General features: G+C 39.7%; 1 protein-coding gene across 1 annotated transcript in view; it reads left to right on the forward strand.

Moving 5' to 3' along the window:
• Nucleotides 1-2,717: 2,717 nt before the first annotated feature.
• The window catches only part of RHOBTB1 (Rho related BTB domain containing 1), a 50,448-nt gene continuing 37,463 nt past the window's right edge, over nucleotides 2,718-15,702 (forward strand). The window contains exon 1 of the mRNA XM_075154274.1: nucleotides 2,718-2,802. The gene's annotated coding sequence lies outside the window, so the exon portion shown is untranslated. The remainder of the gene's footprint in view (nucleotides 2,803-15,702) is intronic.

Here is a 15,702-nt window from a genome sequence, read left to right on the forward strand (position 1 = left end):
ATAATCTTAAAAAAAAAACCAAAAAAAAACACCAAAAAACTGCAGGATAAAAAAAGACTGGATCAACTTAGGCTACTGAACAACCCAAAGGTGAAGCTGGCATGGATTTGAGGAGAAAATTGGGCTGTGTTTTCCTTGAGTTTTCTCTAGTGTCATTGTCTTAGAGGAGTGACTTGTCCGTAGCAGAAGAGGCTCCTAAGCCAGATCACACATGACCGGTTATGTGTTGGCTCTGAGGAGCCGTCTAGGGAGCCCAGCGTTCCACATGGTCTCATTTGCATTCCTTCTGGGCCTGGTTTGCCCTGCGATTGTATCGCCTGCCAACCTGCAGCAACAACCACCTGCTCCTTCCCTTCCCACCCGTTTAAAGGAAGTTCCCCACCTTGGAGAATTAGACCATATAAGTACATCCCCCACTGAATTACTCTTTGTTCCAGCTGGCTTTAGTTTCCCTCAGCTTACGGTGACCTTACTGCATGTCCTGCAGACAGCACTATAGTGCGCTTGCTGTGGTAGGTTAGCATTAGTTCAGGTAATACCTGCCTGGGTGAGGAGCGGATGGGGGAGAGAAGGAATTTTACTGCCACAGCCAGAACTGATGCTCTCTAGTGCAGGCACACAGGGTAAGAGTTGCATAAAGTCAGTTCTTTTTTCAGCTGTGAGCTTCTCAAGACTCAGATAAGGAAGTTGCACATAAGGTTTAGCTGCTCTATTCTTCTGAGTGCAGATCATCATCACAGAAATAGAAGATCTGCCTCCACTACCATGGTAGGGAAGATGTTTGGAGTTGTAATCAGGTAGCACAATGCTAATTAAGATTAGAACCTTTCTTTTGTGGTCCCAACTATCTTCAAAACCAGAAAGCGGAAGTAAGATTGAGGGGCAGGGGGATGGAGGCCAGAAACTTTTTTCTGTGAAGTGGAACTTTTAGGCTTATGCTTTAGTAATGACGAAAATCAGGTTTAACTACATTTCTATCTGTTTACACTCTTCAAACAACTGGTCTGACTTTACAGCATAACAATTAAAAAAAATCTCTCAGCAAGCAATACAGACTCAATGTAGCCTTTACTAGGACAATAATGTAAATAATTAATGATTTCTGAAAAAGAATTATGAATGAGCTGGTGGAAGGGCTTTGCATATCTGTTTGAGAGTGAGAAGGATCTCAATGTATCCTTGGAGGCCATGTCTGTGGATTTTAATGAGGGCAAAGCAGAGAAAGGCTGGTTGAAATCTCAGTGAAATAAAAACAGAAAGCTCTGAGTTTATAATCAGATAAACCAGATCCCTTCCCCCCCTCCCCCCCCCCCCAAAGGGATGTTCTGAAAGAAGCTGCAAATAACTTCTAATCTGCCATCAGTACTGAGGAAACAAATCAACAGTTATGAATGGCACAGTATCACATAAATAGGTGTTTAAACAGTTTGAGAGCCCTGTGTATGCTAATGCCACTGTTTAATTCATTATTTGGGGTTTTATTTCGTTGTGGGATAAGGCTGTTCTTTGTAGGGCTCACAAAAGGAGCTACATGTGGAGGCTGTAAAGGCCTGCCTTGGAGAAAGTCAGGGTGAAGACAATAGAAAAGATGGTGAGAAGATTCTCAACAGTCATAGCTGCATGAAACACGGCAGTTAAGGAAGACTGATATGGTCTTTGCCACTAAAATGTTTATGAATAAGTAGCAAAGGTGCTTCTAGGGAAGGGAAGGACTTTTAGAGGGATATAAAGATCATGCCTCTAGCTCTAGTGTCAATTCCAGTGGCTTGCCTATTCCACAAAGGTGGAGTGAGGTGTAACTTCATTTTCTATGTTTGCCCTCACTGTTGTCTTGTGCAGGATATCTACAAAAGATGGGAATTTCTGTGAGAGACTAACTTCAGTCCTAAATTCAACTCTGAAATGTTGCTGATAAGGAGGAAGAACTGCCTAGAAAAACTAAGCAGGCCACTAGTCTCTTCAGCTGAAGAATCTGCATTTCACTTCTGCTTTTCAAGCTAGCCATGAAACCTCTGAAAATTACTTGTGTCATGGAGTGTTGTTTTTAGGGCAGCATCTGAGGTGAAATCAATGTTGGTCCCACCTTAGTTCTTCGAAAACCTCGGCCTTGTCCTGGATGAGAACCAAGCCACAATAATGCAGACATTTACCAAACCCAACGAAGCACTTCTATAATTAATTCCATTTGGGACCAAAGGTGAAAGCAACACAGAAGTCGCAGTTCACATGTCATCAGGCTGTCAGCTCATATTTTAGAGTCTTGTCACCTTCTTGAGGGTGGGCAAAAAACCCCTCCTCAGAGTCTGTTAGCTAACCTATGAAGAGCTGGTTAACTGTGATAAAGCAGCATTTGGTTCTGACATGTAAGGTGATATTTTTTATCTAAATCCAGAGGAAAATTATTCAAGAACAAGCTTTATTTGACAGAGCTGTGTCAATCTCCGGTTATGCTCAAAAGCTCATCTATCTACCCATGATTTCTTCAGTGCTTTGGAGTGAACAGTTAGTATTTTAATGCAGGTATTCAATTTACCTGTTTGAAACTTTGAAAGACTGTTTTGTTGACCACGCAGACCTGTTTTACAATATAAAATGGATCATAAGAGGTGTCTTTAGTATTGCATGTGTTGTAATTTTAGGTTGAAAACAGTAAGGTTTATGATCTCTTTTTTTTTTTTTTCTTTTTTCTCCTTTCCCCTTCAGGACTGCCACAGTAAGAGAAAGACATGAAATATCTTTAATGGAATTCTGCTTTTGATCAAGCTGTTAAAAATGGATATGAACATTATTTTCTCCTGTGAGGTAAGTATTCCCAGGGATAAATAAAAAAAAAAAAAAAAAAAAAAAAAAGAAAAACTGAATCATTTCACTTAGTGTTGCCTGTGACTGCTGCTGTTCTGTCCAGCAGCTTTTGGTCAGGTATTTTAGTTATAGCATCTGTGACTTGGAGAACTTTGTACTGAAATTCTTAACTGAAAAGTCCTAGAATTAATCCTTTCACTTACCGGATTAGTCAGCTTTGTTCTCATATTCCAGTAGATAAAAACAAATGTATAAAGGATCTGCATTGTTGCAGAGTTAGTGTAATGGGCGGCTTCTGCACATAGTAGCTTTTGACCCAATGTCAAGCTTTTCTTCAAAGCATCAAAGAAACGGAAGCTGCTAAGTCTAATTTTCAAGAGTGAATACTTACACAGACTAACTGCAGATGCAGGAAATGAGTGAGATCCTGGGATGAAGAAAGAGCTTGTACCACAAATACGCAGGTACTCTTTCATGCAACCTGGCAGCTTTCTCTGTTCCTGCTCTGTGCAGCCTAGGGAAAAGGTGGGGCTGTTGCCAGCCTGAATTACAGGTGCATATTAATAATGCTTTTGCCAAGTCCCACACCCAGATCTTCAGAGGTTCATACAGTAAGCAGGTAAGTTATTAAAACCAAATACATTTCCTTAATTTAGGATCACAGGAAAATTCAGGTTGTAAGGAACCTCAGGAGGCCATATAGTCCAGCCCCCTGCTCAGATTTTGGAGTAGTCAATGGAATTAGGTCATTTTCACCCATTGGCCTTCCCAGTCTGTTATATGTTCAGAAACATTAACAAAAGGTGGATTTATATCTTGCCATATGTATTAAATGTACATTATAATAATGCAGATAGGAACATAACATGCTACTAAAATTTGTCAGAAGGGAAAATATTTTAATTAAGACAGGATTGTACAAGAATGGTCTGTTTCTCTGAACAAAGGAAACAATAAATCTCTGATGTATTCATTTCTTGCAATTACAAGTGAAACCTCTACAGGTCATCTAACACAGTGACATGCTGCCAATATTTTCAAGACGAGTTCCCTGCAAGAATGACCCCTTCCCAGGCATCTCTAGGGAATCTATTTATTTACTTTCTCATGTGAGCAAAATTGCTTTCTCATAATAAAGGGAAGTGAAGTGAACACATTGCTTATCCTGCCTGATATATGTTACTGAAACATTTCCTCTGAAGTATAAATATTTGTTCATGGGAAAACATAGTGACAATGTGAATAAAAATAAGCACTTTGTCAGGAAGCTTAGGGAGCAATCTCTCCCCCGGGCTCTCAAACTAAACACAAACCAAGTGTTCTCCCCCCATCACTATGTACGACCAAACAGAATGTTTCGTGAGCCCTCGGAATAACTACTTTGGTGTTTTGGCCAGGGAGGGTCATACAAAGAAGGGGTTAATGCTGTCAGGAGAAAGAGATTTCAGCATTCAGAGCCTCATAGGAGGGTCATTGAAGTGAAGAGACATTTGGTTTACTTTGGATTTATGCTTATCTCAATGTACTTTGAAATGATCCCTCAAAATTGGTAATTTAATAGCTTTAATAGTTACATTAGTAATTTAATGAGCCCCCTCCAGCACATTGTCAAAGACAAACATATACTTTGTGAACAAAAATAGAAGTAATTTTATAGGTAATGCAGTTCCTGAAAGCCAGTATATAATATTACATGTATGCAAGTTGTGATGCTATGAATTATTTAATATACACTAAGAGTGATCTCAGCATCACTAAGTACTTATTAAGGCACATGGCACACCTAAGAACCCCAATATCTCTCTTCACCCCTGCTTCCAGTGTCAAGTCTCAGTTCCCAGCCTGATTTTCTGTCTCTAAATGAATTTCTATGGGTGAGTAACACGCATAGCTTATGTAATTAAGTTACAGAATAATGTTCTTGGAAACTCACTGTTTCCACACCAGTTTCTATTGCTTCTGTGGTTGGGTCTCACTTCTTGAAGAGAACATATCTGCAGGTCTGGACGAAACTTAACTTACGTATTGTTATGCACTTGTAGCATGAGAAAATGCTACATCTGTGGAAGGCACGTCTTTGTAGAGGTGTTATTTGCTCCTTCATGTCCTGGTCACAGCTTATTTGCTTATGGGCTCCTGTGTCACTTGAGGCATTATGAGATGAGTAGTAGTAAATTTAGCTCACTGGTTGAAGAAGCTACTGCTTTCTCCACAGTCAGTGCAATAAAATAGGTACATGTGTGTTAGCCACTACAGCACCAAGTTTGGCAATTTAATTTAGCTGACAATTCAAATAGAGAGGTAAAAGCGAAGTTCTGGACTGTGCAAAACCAATAGAGGGGGTATGTGTGTGTGAAACAGTAACGTTCAGTAGAATTAAATGTAGCAGAGCAAATTTTAAATTTTAAAACTGCTTGAGCTAGTTCTTCAAAAGCTTATGGTTGCTTGTGACTAGAGATTAGAAAATTGGGGGACTGCTGTGTGTCATGGTTGGGGTGTGGGGGGAAGGGGCAGTGTTGCTGTTTGTTGCTTTTAATCTTTGTGATTAAATTTATGTTCTCTAGCACTGTCTATTACATACTTGAAATCCTGTATTAAGCACGTTTCTAACTTCATCACGGGATTTCCTGTGCTTTTGATAAAGGAGAATGATTGATTCTTACAAAACCTATGCAGAATCAGGAAACAATTCTTTGTTATTGTTAGGTAGGAAATGAAGAAAGAAACAATGCAGTTCTGAAATGTCCGTTAATTCAGGGAGCTTAAGCAACAAGGTACCCAACATAAGAAATCCAAGTTGTGATACAAAAGCAGTGCTGTCACCCCAGAGCATCCTCCTGCCAACTGGAGTTACCTGTGTCTCACACTTTTGGAAGCAGTGAGGATTTGCAGCAATAAAACACACTTAGTGTGGTAACAGTACCTGAGCTTTAGATACTTGCTTGTTTTCATCACTTTGTCAGTGGTGAAATGTGCTTCTGCGCAGGCTCCTAAATGAGCAGATGTTCCAATAATTGTCCTGAGCAACAGGTACCATTTACACCTGAGGCAGATATTTATGTTGCGACCCTTATGACTATCCACATTTCAGTTCTTGATTTATGGCTATTGCTTAACACTCAAACTCCTTAAATTTGGCTCTTCTGTTTCAGATACATGTTTTCGACTGTCATGTGCTTGGGCATATACGTAGATTATTGGTCACTAAATAAAGAGTAACGTTTCAAAAAATACTTCCCAGTCTTTTAAGGAAAATACCTGTGGGTCAGGCTTTTCTTGAGGCAATGCAACTGTCTCCATTGGAATTTCTCCAGGGGTGAATTTGGTTCTTTTAATCCTCCTTTTGTTGTGTGTTTGCAACAGTGGTTCCCACTGGCGACACTATAATTAAGGAACTCTCAACATTTCTCTTACAATAATAGTACAATAGTATTTTAGCTGTAGTCCTGAATTTCAGCTAGAAGTCTAATGTAAAAAATAAGTGCTGTTCACCTATTTTAAATTGGAATGGTGGAGAAATGTTTATCTTTTGTAACAGATATACTTTGACAAAATTTTATAGGTAGTTGCTTCTGTAAATAATTCATACTTTTTACTGCAAAAATATTTTGGAGGTGAGTTGGGGGAGGCATTCGGTTCACTAGAGGCTTCTATAATGCTACAAAGTGCACCCTGCTCGAGCACTTTTGCCAATATGTATGGGAGCAAGTAAGATTAATACCTTTGTAGTTCTTCTCTTCTACCCTTACCCAGGAAAAGGACTCTTGCCTGACTCAGAAAAGACTGGAAAGGGTTCTTTAAAAATAAAAAGCTGCATGCCTTGCTACTTTATTGAAAAAGAAAAAAAAAACCTGTTAGTAGAATTCATGATGCTTTGGCAATATGACTTTGAAGCAATGAGTGCATGAGAGATTTCAAGGCACTGGAATATTTTTTTATTTTGTTAAAGCTCCCTAAGTGCCTGATTAAGTTCAAACCCACTCCTGGCTGATCTAGTTTGGTTTTAATTTTACAAAGGGAAATTCTGCTCCTGACATATTTAAATGCTGCAGTTATCTTTTTGTGTATGTGTAATTGGAAAGTGATGTTTTTTTCTCCATACTTTGCAAATCACAGGATACATAGTAGCTTGAATCCTTTAAGTTCTCTGTCTTTTGCCTAAACTGTATTTCAAGCCTATAACAATGATACTTTGACAGCTGCTGGAGGTAGTGTGTTCCACACCTTCTATAAAAACTGCAAATATGTGCAAGAAAGATGTGCTTTTACAGTTGATGGCTTTTGAATGATAGCATTAAAAAAGAACAGAAGCCGTTTTGGTAACTATTCCTAATAAACATAATTTGGGAGAGTCTCATCAAACAGCCTGCGGTGAAACATGTAAACTGCTTCTTAGACTTGGAGTACTTGTGTGCATTCGCTTGTATGGATCACTTGTGTGCATTCCTCTGCAATTTCTGCAATTACCATTATCCTTCAGCTACACAGTTTTGCTAGAATTTATACAAAGTGTTTCAGGGGGAGAAAGATGTCCATCAGAACCAACCCTGGGTAATATTCTTTCTGCATATGATCTAAGGCCTTGACTCATTGGGGAAACAAAAAAGTGGTAACTAGATTTGCTTAGACATATTGAAGTAAACTGCTAAAATAGATGAGCAGTGTTTGGACAGTAGAAACCTTGTGTTGATATAATCCAGTCTAACCTGCTGAATTTAAGTTTGTGTTGCAGAAATGCAGTCTTTGCAAGGCAATCTGTGCTAGTGTAGCTAAATCATATCATTAAGCTGATGTAAATGGTTTTAAGAGGCACAAGGTCTTACCTTCCTGGAAAAGCTTTCTCTTTCAAAAAAAGTATGGTTCAAAAGTAGAGAATGTGCAGAATGTAACAGGAGTTTCAGACTTTGAATTTGGATCTTGAATGATTAATGCCACAGTGTTGTTACTGTGCAGAATTACACTATTCAAAATAAATGAAGAATTGTACTGTAATCTTGCAGTGGAGGTGGAATTGTAATCCAAACCAGTACATTCTTTGAACAACCTAGTGGAAAAAGTATTAAAGTGATAGGTGTTTCATTCAGTGCTGTTTTCTTTCAGCTACTTTAAGTTACATATCTTCATCTTTCTAAGACAGGAATGTTGCAACTAATTCTATGGACTTTTTCTTCTTGAATTATCACCTGAATTGAAGCCCAGAGGAGCCAATGGAAGCTTTACCCCATCAGTTTCAGTAGGATTTATCTCAGGCTCTTAAACCATAATTGGGGTCTTTTACTTTCGTGTCTAGCTAACTATGGGACAGAGGTGCAGAAGAGTAAGTTGTAGTTAATAAGGCTGTTTCTCAAAGATTAACGATGGTGAGATTAAGCTGCCCTTGATTCTACTATTTAATCCTGCTCTGTTCGTTTGACAGCCTATAAAGATCAGAATATGGCTGTTGGCTGCTGTTCTTGTATATAAGCAGTGATTCAGAGACCAATAATACTAGTCTTTGGCAACTGTGAAAAAGGAGAGAAAATCCACTTTGCTTCTCTTCCCCTCACCACCCCTACCTTACACCTTCCAGTTCATGTAACTAAAGATCTGTGTTCAAGACTTGTCCTCGTGATCTCTTTATAGCACCAGTATAAGCAACTCAGAGCAGTAATGGCGTGTCGTTGCAGAGATCTCTATTTGTGTATTGCTCCTGTAGAATTTATGCAATCTTTGACCAATATTTCAGCTTCTAAAATTTGGTCTACATTTTGTATCCTTCTGCATATAAAACTACTAGGCTTTTGATACATTAGGTTATTTTTACAAGCCTCAAAAGGCAGGGAGAGCATTTATAATACTTTAAAGAATGAGAGCTGATCCATTTATATATGGCTTTTAAAGCTCAATAGCTCAGATCAAGAGTGAGAAGCAGAGACTGTTTGCCATTGAAAACCTCCTCTTGTAGTATAAAGGCATTCCAAGATATCACTGTCTCTTTGAAACTCAATACTCAGGCGGAAGTGCATTTTGACTGATCTACATAGAGGAGGGATGGAGACTGACAGCTAGCCAGAAGGTCAGACAGACAGAAAATCTTCCCCAGCTAACTGTTTGCTATGACTCTCATTTCATTCCACAAAGAAGTTCTTTCCATTCCATTCCATTAACATCTGATTAGATGGCAAAAAAAAGTTTTAAGAAACTCTGAACAGTTATGCAGATGCCAGCACTACAGGTGAGATAATTGGATAACATAGTACAGACATTAAATCAGTTCTTCAAGGTGAGGATTTGCTCCTGGGATTAGCATTTCATATATGGGTGAATGTTGTCCTGCGAAGTGGCAATAAAGAGTTATTCTGGGCTGAAAATGTATTTCTGATATGTCCCAGTCTGCAACAAAGGCAGTAGCTAGGGACAGAATTTTCAAGAAATTAGAATAATTCTTCTCATATTAGTCAAACTTTCACTGCTGCATTAAGCATAGCATTACCCTTGATTTTGTTCAGTGAGCTTTATAAAATATAACGCTCCAATAGATTGCCGTAGAGGGCAAACCATTGATTTTGAAGATCCCCTGTACCTTGGAAAACCCATTAAATACTGGAAATAGCTGATAAAGCAGACATGCTTTGGATAGTTGGGAAAGAGTCTTATGACACTTTGGTGCAATCACTTCCAGTTTCATTCCCTTGCCATACACATTCAAGAAGAAATCCCATTTAGCTTCTGTTTGGAACTGTTTTTATAAGCTGATTAAATCTTTCTTACCCATGTTGTAGTTCTGAGGATCTAGAAGCAGGGAATATAGCAAATACAAGCTGTTGCAAACTTGTTACCATTAAAAAAAGTTACACATCTAATACAAACCTGTGCTGTATAACAAATTCTTAATACAGCCTCATCCTCTCTGGGTTGTGAATGCAGCAAGCCATAACTCTGCCACTTCTTCCCTTAGGAGACTCTTATATAACCGCTCAGCTGTTTCTCTTGCTGTTCTTCATATTAAGCCAAAATTTTGTTTTGCTTAATTGTATGCTGGTACACCTAGCTTTGCAAACTGGGACTATTCAAATGAATGGACTCCCTTTTAAGAACAGACTATGCAGCCTGTAGAAAGAGAAGTGCAGCAGCAAAGGCAGTAATAGAGTTCTGTAAGGTTTCATGAGAGAGACTCTGACAGCGCAAGTGAAAGGCTGAGACATACCTGAGTCAGCACAGCGCCCTTCCAACAGCGAAGGCTAACCACATACTGGGCTGCGCTAGGACGAGTGTGGCGAGGAGGTAAATGGCAGTGATTATTCCCCTCTACTCAGCACTCTGAGGCTGTATCTGAAGTACTGTGTCCAGTTTCAGGCTTCACGGTACTGAAGAGAGATTGACCAACTGAAGAGAGCGCAATGAAGGGCCACTAATACGCTTAGGGGACTGAAACACAAGATGTACACAGAGAGACTGAGGGAGCTGTTTATCTGGCCTGGAAAAGAGAATGCTAAGAGGGCATCTAATTACAAAAAAAAGGGCAAGAGGCAGCAGTCACAAGTAGCAGCAAGGTAAATTCTCATATATTCATAGTGAGTGACTGAACAATGGAACAGGTAGGTTGGAAACTTACCATCATTGACCTGATCAAGCTTTGAAGTTAGCTGTGCACTGAGGAGGAGGTTGGACTAGGTGACCTCTGGAGGCCTCTTCCCACCTAAACTGCGATTCTGTTGTGGGGTCAGGTGGGGAGAGCAGGGTCTTACAATTAACAGATTAAATGTGGAAGCAGGGGAAGGCAAAAGCCAACATCCTACACATGATTAGACTAAAAACTAAAGCATTGTTGAAATATAACCCTCTGAAAAAGTGATAGGTATCTAATTTTTATTCCAAATTATAAGTATTGGCATTTTCCTTCTTTAAATAGTCCCTTTCTTGTTTACCCAGCTGTTTAAAATGTATGCATATATTAAGCATTTTATATCCCTCTGCTAGTGAAAAAGAATGTGGAAATAAAATTCATAAGGCAAACAACTGGTGCTATATATCATTCATAGAATGCTCTAATAAAATCTGGTGCATTGCAGGCTTCTTAAATGATGATGGTCTTGCACTATATTTAGCATTCAGTAAATAACTGAAAAAAAACCTAACAAAGAAATACATAGTGGTCTATGTTAGTGTCTAATGCACACAGTGAAGATATCATTGTATACATTGCATGTCTCCATCCCAGAGAATTGAGACAATTGTGTGAGATAGTATGAAAAGGGATGCAACTGGCCTAATCAATTTGCACAGTTGGCCGAGAATAGATGTTGACATCACTAAATAGAAGCACCTTACGTCAAATACTAAACTCTGTCCTTATTACACCAAAGAGAAAAAAGGACTGCATACAATATATAACAGTTTTGAAAAGAAAGCTAATTGTGAATGCAAAAGGATTTGACATGGGTACATTACAGTTCTGAATGCAAACCCATTAATACAAAATTGTATTGACAGGAAATAACTTGAATTTTATTTCAGTGTGTATAGAATATGCATTTACGTAGTTTTTTCAAGGCATTTATTCTCTTTATGAATTTTTTATGGATAAAATCTAATGGAATATATATGCTAATCCATTACAGAAGTAGTTAGAAATTATTTTGATCTACCCACATAATTAAACCCTAATAATTAAGCCTAATTGTGGGGAAAAAGTAGACTTCAATGACAGGAGCTGGGTAATTCTGGTATTTTAATTCATATGCTGCCAGTTGGCTGAGATTGCGTATATGACATACAATGGGTGGATGGTGAAGTCCATAACTGAAGGACCACATGTCTCCTTATTTTGGTTGTACATCATTCATTCATGTTCTTTTGTATTGTTGAAAGCAGGTTTCATGGATTGTAGAGAGCACCTTCTGTCCCTGTGAGATTGCCGAATGCAACATGGAGCCCATAGGGGATAATTTAACTTACTTTGTTTTCCTTAATTCCTTGTGCATTTAAACTTATTTCCACTAACAATCTTCTAATCTTAACATGCTCTTAAAGTCTTCTAATATGGAGGGCCCCTGCATTCAGAGTTAAGGGAGAGAGAGGAACTCTAGTTTGTCCTGTAGTATTGAGTTTCGGTTTTGGACTGTCCCAGGCTGCCTCTGCAACGTCAGATCCGCCCTTTCTCAGTGCACATGCAAGCCCAGTCCTGTAACTGTCCATGCTGACTGTTGTCAGTGTGTGTAACTTCTCTTAGGAAACTGCGTTCATGCTTGGGTGTTACTACCTAAAACAGAGGGGAAATAATCTCAGTTGTCTTAAATTAAAAGCTTGAGTGGGTCCTCAGAGGGAGCAAGGGGCCACATCACTAGATTTTTTTTTTTTTTTTTAAGCAGGCATCTGTGATAGACCCTACCTAGACCCCTAATACAGGGAAGAACCCCTTGCTTCCACATGGCCTCGAGTCTGGATGGGTCTGGGATGTAGACTTTCTCGGAAGGCTGGTAAATGGTATTATAAAAACTAAACCCCAGACTTACTATGCTTAGACTATGAGTCTTTTGCAGATACAGCAGACTTAGATTATGATGGGGTGGTAAGAAGCATGGGCTAGTCCATTTCCTCCTCTTCCAGAAGAGTTTTGACAGAGAAACTGAAGTAAGTGCTTGTAGTCCCCTCTTCCTGCACCTCCTGTTATCCTTGACTGGTATTTTTTCAACCTGTCTACTCCTGAGCCTTTCTCTGGTGTCTCAGGAGTGCAGAGGATGGAAGGGCCTGAGGGCACTGAGCTTCAGCATTTCTGAGCTGGTAGAAAGCTCCCTAAAGAGTTCTGCTAACACTGCATGTTGGAGCAGCCTCTGAAGTTAAACTAACTCTCCAGATCCAGGAGTAGAAAGGTTATTTGTAAATTCAGTTACGGTTTATGCACAACTGATGGTCTCTCCTGATGTTTTTTAATCATCTGAGAAATATATTCTCAAAAACAAAAGGTTAATTTAGCCCCAGAGTAACAAATAAGATGTTGGAGCATATGGGAATATACCTTTACATTTGCACTTCCAAATGCATTTTGTGATTTAGCAAAACTAAAATAATTCCAAGTAAGTAGAATTCTCTATGGGTGTGAATGCATTTTTTAATTATTATTTTATTCTTTTTTATCCAATTATTCTCTAAGTTGTGTGGTAGTGTTAAAACCACCTAGTGGAGATGCAGTGATGGGGCACACTTGGAAGCCCATAATCACATTTTGGAAAGCTGTATGGACTTGGCAAAAGCAGACTCTATAGTTAAATGCCAGCCATGGTCCAATGCCATGTCCTTTAGGATTGCTTACGAAGATGGAATGAACTTCCTTCTCCTTTTCCCTCTAGCTGTTACTCTCCCCTGAAAACAAACAAATAAAAAGAACAATCCAAGCTGGCTACCTGGAATACTTAAACATCTAATTGAGTAAAGCTTTACCACTCATATATTTTTAATGCTTGTGCAGTGGGAATACTTGCAGTTTATTACTGTGCTTTCTTGTATCAAAGCCTAGAAACTGTCGGTTGCCCTACACCCTATTAAGGTGCATTCCAGCCACTTCTCAAGGTGTGTCACTCCAGTTTATGGTCAAAACTCAACTGTTTGTTTAAAAGTTTGGAAAAATGTAAATGTGGTTCAATAGGATTATGTATCAGAGAACAGAAAGCTGCTAGCTGTCCTGGAGTTTTATTTTATACTTTGCTGGAAAAGCTGCAATCCAAATTATATAAGAAGTTATATGTTTGTGGTGAGAAAGCACTGAATGGTAAAAGTTGCTGTAGATGGTCATTAAAATGGAAACTACATAGTAGCATGTAGCTGTTTCCACAGCTGCAGAAGCCTTCAGGCTCTGGGTACACTTTGATGAAACAAAAAAAAAAAAGAGAGAAACTTGAGACCTTTACTTTATCCCCATCAAAAGCAAAGCCCTGTTTCTCTTTTTCCCATTTTAACCACCTGACTAATCTTTGTCATTGCTGTATTCTGCTAAATTTACTGTTGTGCACTAAAAATAACACTTTCTCCCTTCTTCCTGCCCTCTTCCTTTATTCCTGTAGAAAAGCTTTGTAACGAGCTTGCAAGCAGATCTAAAGGGTTTTTTTTTAATTGCAATCCAGTACTTCTTGAGTCAGTATCAGAGCAAGTCTTGTTGCTTTGTATCAATTTTCTCCCACATGATGCTACCTTACCTGTTCTGGCGACAACATTCACTGTGTTTGCAGCAGTGATAGTCTAGGTGTGTTTAATAGAGACATGGGGTTCTAGCTCTGTGATTTGTCTTCAGAAATTGATCATTTAGACTGTAAAACAAAGGTACCAATAAGGAATTAAGATTTGCCATACTGAAACAGTCCAGTAAAATGAATACCCTTTTTATCACCCTGCCATTTTTTTACCACCCTGCTTTGCTCAGCCCCCTGAATTAAATGGGATGAACCTGGCCTTATTTTTTTCCTAAAAGTTGCATGTCCTAGAAACAAGTGAATACACAGGGATTGTTTTTCTTGCATGGAATGAAAATTTTTAGCTCTCATTTGTGGAGAAAAAATAGTTCATGTAGAGCTTGAAACTTAAAAAATGGAAGGTAATTATACTATAAATTTTAAATCTGTTCATTTTTTTACTTTTTGTTGCCTGCATTATCAATTCGATATTTCTTTGATTGCAAGCAGATGTCTGAGTAAGAGTTGTTTTAGTTTCTGATGCATTTATCTTGTCCATCCAAACTCCGTGCAAAGCTAGGAAAGTAACGATATTTGCAATGATGCACGTTGTTGTTCTGCACCTAATAGCCTCCAGTGATATGAGGTTGCAAACTGTAATTTTTCCTGATGTAGATGTACTCATTTGAGTCTGAGGTCAGACTGCAAGTTAATGTAAGTTTGGCTTCCGGGTATTTGAAAAATGTAAGTAATTGACTATAACCAAATGCAGTTGGATGCTGTTAACCTGTTATTGTTAACTGTTATTGGACGTGGTGTTTTTAAAACAACTTTGTAACATGTTTTCCAAAAAATGACTGTATTATTGCTACAAGGCTGTGCAACGTGTAAGTCCAGGTTGCTGTAAGAGAATATTTTCTTTCCAACAGTCACAACTATTCAAAAAAGTTCCCTTAGCTGCAGCAGTTGTGCCCATGCCCCTTACTGGTTAGTTACGGTTTTGTTGATGTCAAGTGGTAATAGAAGAGCCGGAGAACGGTGTTTTAGCAGGGAGCCTGGTCTGAGTCGTGAGTGCTTTTCCCAGTTACAGACAGGGCCTTGAGCCATTTTCATTGGTTAGAAAACTCCAAGTCTAGATTGTCAGCTGAAGAGAGGGGGGGTCTTGGTTTAATTATGCATGTCTGTTTTACATGAAGGGTTCAATTATTAGTGAAAATGGAGAGCAGTAATTTCAAAACATAACAGCAGCACCTGCACTAAGAAATTGCGCACCCAGTTCGGAGGATTATCCAGGGAGGCCTTCAGGACCTTTGCATTGTTTATGCATACACAGTATTTATAGAGTGTGTATGTATGCCTGTGTTGGGGGGGTATTCATTTATTTTTGACTCGTTTCGTGCCCGACCTTTTCCCGTGCGAGGCCGTGGCAGACAGCCGCCCCGCTGTGCCAGTGCCGGGAAGGAGGAGGAGGGTGCGCCCCTGGGCTGACCCCGCTTGCGGTTGCGCGCTGTTTGCGCTGCCGGCGGGCGCCGAGAGACGGGCCGGGCCGGGCCGGGCGGAGGCGGCGGGCGCGGCTCCAGCCGCCACCGCCCCTTTACGCGCGGCCCCGGTTTCATGAATGAAATCCAATCGCCGCGCTAAAAATAGAACGCAGGGCTACAGACGTCACAATGCGCGCGGCTCCCGCCGGCCCTGCCGCCGCCCGGCCGCCCGAGTCAGCGCCGCGGGGCGGGCCGGGGCGGGCGGGGAGCCGGCC

The sequence above is a fragment of the Calonectris borealis genome, chromosome 7 (genome assembly GCF_964195595.1).
Source record: "Calonectris borealis chromosome 7, bCalBor7.hap1.2, whole genome shotgun sequence".
In the NCBI taxonomy this organism is placed as follows: domain Eukaryota; kingdom Metazoa; phylum Chordata; class Aves; order Procellariiformes; family Procellariidae; genus Calonectris; species Calonectris borealis.